The following is a 6010-nucleotide window of genomic DNA, read 5'->3' on the forward strand; positions in this document are numbered from 1 at the left end:
TAGAGAAAATTCCGATGCCAGAGAAAATTAATCAAGACATATAAGTTAATGTGATTATAATTGTGGTCAGAGAAAATTTAGATTCCAGTAAAAATTCATCACATAGAGGAAACTAACTAGTAAAAATCAAACAAGCAATATAAATTGAAATGCCAGAGAAAATTCATCTCAATCAAACTATTGGCAAAGAAATTGCAGAGAAATTCAACTCAACCAAACTACTAGCTTCAACAATATCAAGCAAGTACATAAAGTAAAGTGAATCCAATGTGTTCAGAGAAAATTCAGATGCAAGAGAAAATTATAGATAAAATCACATAACAAGCTTCAAAAAAATACAAAATGCAATTAAAACGCTAAATAATCTGGATATTATTAAGAAATAGAGACCCTAATTAATTAAAGAATATTATAAAATGCAATAAACTGTAGATATAGAGAAAAACTAGTTCTGGAATAGAAACATTTACTAGAGTGAGGTAATGATAATGAAACCCTAATTACGAATGGAGATGAACCGAGTTGAAGATAAACAGACTCAATGATGAAAGTAAAATGCATTAAAGAATTTTCTAAGAAGAAATCTCAAAGATTTTCACGAATATGAATCTAGCTTCGCTGAATATGATTGATAGAGCTGACATAGCTTTGAAGATGAAGGGACCCAAGTGAAAAGCTTGAAAAAAGAAAAAAAAGGGATATAAGATTTGGATGAGCAAATCGAATTCAGAAAGGAAAATCTCGAGATTGAAGAAGCCATTGTTGTTTGCTTCAATTTTGTTATCGTTCTCAATGAGAAAGAGAGTCATAGTGGTAGAGGACGCGGCGATGTGGGAGGCTACGACTGGAGAGAGAAGAGAGGAGAGAAAATGAGAAAATGAGTGTGATATATAGGTGCAGGTGAAGGATCTTAGGCTATAAAAATAAAATATTGTGAACCTCTCCTATTACTAAAAGTTAGAGATGAATGTTAGACCAATTTTCCCTAGTTGAAATAAATATAAACAAATTCAAAAAAGAAAACAAATTAAAAAAAAGTTAAACTCTCATATCTTTTTTTTCTTTGTTTTTTTTTAATCCAAAATTTAAAAATGGATAAAAAAATGTTAAATTTAAATAGAAAATTCAACCTAAAAAGTGTATAAGACATTAGGTCCAGTAAATATTTTTTGTTGGTAAGAAGTCCACACTTTGTAAAATAGCTTGGTAAGAAGTCTTTTGATGTTTTAGAAGGACATTTTGTTTATAATTTTATCTCTTAATTTATCTGTTCAAATATATATATATATATATATTTACTTTTTTTCCTATCTGTTCTATTTTTATGACTATCTGTTCAATTTTTTTGACTATCTTTTCAATTTGTTCAAATTTTTTGACTATCTTTTCAATTTTTCCCTCTTATCTGTTTAAATATCTGTCCAAAATTTCTTATTTATTCATTTTTTCCCTAAATTCTATTTGTTGATTTTTTGTATCTATTCAAATCTTTGTTAAAATTCTTGTTCTAATTTTTTCTATCTGTTAAAATTCTAAAACTATATCTGTTGAAATTATTATCCTATTTTTTTTCTATCTGTTTGAAATTCTAGTTCTAATTTTCCTATATGTTGAAATTCAACTTACAGATTTGTTTAAATTCAAAACACATAGATCTTATCTATTTTTTCTACCTGTTCATCATCAACAACAACAATTAACAACTTAAGAATAAATAAATAAATAAAGATCTGATCTGAATCTCCACAGGTCCAGATCTAACAGAAAGAAAAATCAATATTATTGCAACATCTTATATATCTACATATATCTTTCTTTATATATGTGTTGGAATAGTAAAGAGAGAGAGGAAAATAATATGTATTGTATTGAATGAATTGTATTAAATGAATTGTCTTATACAATAGAATGTCTATATATATAGGCTGAGAAAGAGTATCCTACTAGAAATCTAATTATGAGAAAGAGTATTCTATAAATGACCTAACTATGGCAATACCTAATATATCTAGGAAATCAATACCTAATATATATAAGAATATATAACATATATACATTAACATTTCCCCTCAAACTCAAAGAGGATAAACATCTTGAGTTTAGACAGAGAAACTAAAACGTGAAATAAAATTAAATAAAATAAAAGGCAAATAGATTGCAAAATCCAAACTGGAGCGTAGCGCTTGAAATAGATCAGAGGCCGGAACTAAAGCCGGGAAACAGTTTGTGGTCGTGTTGGACCATTGTGGGAACTGGGTGAAACTAATGCCCGGACAATTTAAGGTCATGCTGGACCAATATAGGAACTGGCTAGAACTAATGCCGAAAGACAGTTATGGTCATGTCGGACCATTGTAGGAACTGGCTGGAACTAATGTCAGGACAGTTTAGAAAGGTCATACTAGACTGATGTAGGAGCTAACCGGAATCAATATCGGGACAGTTTACGATGTCATGCCAGACTGTTGTAGAGACTGGATGTTGAATCAGCAAGCGTGGTACATACATAACTTATGACGTAGTGCTAAACGATGATGGTAACAAATGATTAAGTGTGTCAGGGAGCGGCTTGGATGGTGCACCAAGGGGCAAGTTTGGTGGTGCGCTAGAGGAAGCGGCCTGGATTGTGCGCCAGAGAGGGGCGACTTGGATTGTGCGCCAAAAGAGGCGGTTAGGTGGTTTGCATGGTGTATAACCATGTTCACCATAATATAGGTATAATACCCCCTCAAACTCAAATATGTTTGAAGATAGAAAACAATTTGAGGTTGAAGCAGAGGGAAAGATAGAGTGGAGGAAAAAAAAAATATATTACGATTAAAAATATATATATATATATATATATATATATGACAGAGATATTTGGGGTAGGAATAAACCAGCAGATAGAGGAAGATATCACCACGAAGCGATACTGAAAGGAAAACATAGTAGTGGAATAAGTTGAGGTCTAGCGGGAGGCCAAAGTAAGGTTGTCCCCCGTCGGTGAAGCGAAATTGCTAGGTTTTTAAACTAGTTCTAATACCATGTTAGAATAGTTGAGAGAGAAGAAAATAATATGTATTGTATTGAATGAATTGCCCTATACAATAGAAGGCTTATATATATATATATATATAGGCTGAAAAATAGTATCTTATTAGAAATCTAATTATGAGATTGAGTATCCTATAAGAGACCTAACTATGGCAATATCTAATATATCTAGGAAATCAATACCTAATATATGTAGGAATATATGTCATATATACATTAACAATATATATTAGTGGAGTCAAGTGAGGTCGGTAGAGATAAGGTGGCGGCGATGGTAGATCAAGGAGAGGATGATTTGATGATGGCATTGAGGATGAGTATACAACATGAGATGCCGGAGCAGAGGAGGAACAAGCCGAAAGAGAACGTCATCGAAGACGGAAGTCCTTGGAGTAGATCTGGAGATCTCGATGTCGTGGTGATGGAGTTCGGCTTCTATATCTTCCCTTACCTTCACCGGCGGTGGCGAAGGTGGTATAGATCTTGACGGAGATGATGGATATGACAGATATGGCAGTGGATCTAGATGGACGTTAGGAGGCAACGCTGAAGATGGAGCTTAGAAGGAGGACGAAGATCTCATGCCAGGGTTGGCGAGGCAACAGAAGCGACGGAGCTTTAACGATGGAAAGACATCGACGATCGACAGTGACGGAGAGTAGAAAGAGAGAGAGGAGTAGAACAGAGGGAGGGGACTTCGGAGAAGAGACAGATAGAGAGGAGAGAGAGAGAGAGAGAGTGTGTGTGTGATTGTTCGATGGTATTCGAAATTTGAGACCCATATAAATATATATTTATTGGTTATTTTATTTAAGTTTGTATGTTTTAACAAAATATTTGAGCGTTTGGAGCTTTAACCAAACAAAATTGTAGTGCCCAAATTTATAATTTAGGATAAATTACAAATACATTCTCTGAGGTTTGTTTAAAGTACAAATTGTCTTCTATGGTTTGAAAAATTATTAATATCCCCTTGTTAAAAATTTTTATTTAAAAGAATTAACTAAAAAAAAGAAATTCATAATTATTCTCCTATACAATAATAAAATTACTTAAATTATTAATTGAAACATATTTATAATATCATTAAAAACTGTTAATTGACTTGATGATTTATTAATAAATAGGCGATTTGTTATGAAATTAAAAACCTCAGAGGGTGGAATGTAATTTATAAAATCACAGGAGATGATTTGTATTTTAATCAATTCTGAAAGAGTATATTTATATTTTTCTAGAATTTAAAAATAAAGTGTGAATTTCGAAATCTAACTAGTCCTTGGATTTAGCAAAATTCCTTTTCTCATTCAAAGTTTCTACGTTGTTTTTGTGAAGGAAAGATTGTCGCCAAGCGTGTGAAGGGCATGGAGGGTGACAGTGTCACCTACATTGTCGACCCAAATAATAGTGATAGACGCGATGCTTTTGTTGTCTGATCTATCTGAGTTTTGTTGGAACAATCTTCCGTACAAATAAGATAATTTAAAATAAATTTAAATAAAATAAATAAATAGCATATTAGAATTATTTATCGAACCGAATTAAAATTAAGATCAAGTCGAGTGTGTGACACTCTGTTTTTAAGACAGATACGTCCCGTCACGGTGCTTACGGTTGAGTGGCGTCTATCTTTCAAGATACAATGATCTTCACAAATTTGTAAAAGCACTTCAAACAAATTTGTTCAGCGAACTAAACTTGTGATCTATACTCTTTTTAAAATTATTTTAAAACTAAATATGAAGAATAATGCACTAAAAGAAATCTAGACAGCAAAGAGAAAAATTTCAGACTGAAATTCTGGATTATCTAGACTGCTGGAAATGTATCTATATTAATAGGCAAAAAATTAGACCCGAAAAGGTGCAAGTTGAAGTGAATAGGTACACAACAAAATTGAACATGTATGCAAACAGCTTCAACAGATTCTGCCGTTGCACATGGAGCAGTTTTTTCCCTTCCAAACAATTTGACAAAATAGCCCTTAGTGGACAAAATTCTAAACTGTTGGAATAGATTTAAACTATTTGAATAGTTTAAACAAAACAAAAAATTTTCACTGTTTGAAATAATTCTTATTAAACTACTAGAATAGTTTAATCAAAACAAAACCAATTCAATTGAAAAGATTTAAAAACTGTTGGGAATATAAATATTAACCTATTTGACAAACTTTAGGAATCACTTAGGAATCCAAAAAATTAAATTTAGATTTAAATTAAATTCCCACAATAATTTTTTATTAAAAACATTCAAAAGAATTTTGTCTAAAAAATTAATGTTAGATCTGGAAACGACGTCAACTTCCTATTCACTCATAAGTGGTTTTGACGTTCCGTCTTCACCGTGTGACTTGCCACGCGGCAAGGAACACGTCACATTTTCGGACCCACCCCAAAAGACGTTTGGGGCCCACTAAAAATTGGGCTAAAAAATATACCTATATTAAACCATTTTTCTACCAATTTTTTCATTTTCATATTCATTTTTGGTTTTTGATTCAAATGGGTTTGAGGGTTTTTCGCTCCGTTTGTTCGTCAGTTTAATTTTGGTTTTAGGTCAATGGGTTATTTGCTAGTTCTAATTTTTGAATAACTGATTAATCTCTGTCTATTTAATTGTTAATCTTTTGTTTAATGGATATTTATGGAATAACTTTTGTATGCGGATAAAGAATATATCTTTAACTATTGTGATTGTTTTTGATAATAGAATTCACTACATTTATATTTGATATTTGAGAAACAATAAAAAATATATGCATTTGTGATGATAAAAAATAATATCACATAATATTTTTAAGGTAACTTACGTATATTTATAAGAACTTACGGAAGTATATATAGTATGTACTTACGCACTTAAAAATTATTCATAATAAAATTCATATTAATTTTTAATTGCCTAAGGTCTGTCTTTTTTTTTAAACCATTATAGTTCAAATTTAGTGCTTGTTTGACATACACTAAAAAAA

Source organism: Camellia sinensis, chromosome 4, assembly GCF_055761805.1.
Source record: "Camellia sinensis isolate YWXY chromosome 4, ASM5576180v1, whole genome shotgun sequence".
Lineage (NCBI taxonomy): Eukaryota > Viridiplantae > Streptophyta > Magnoliopsida > Ericales > Theaceae > Camellia > Camellia sinensis.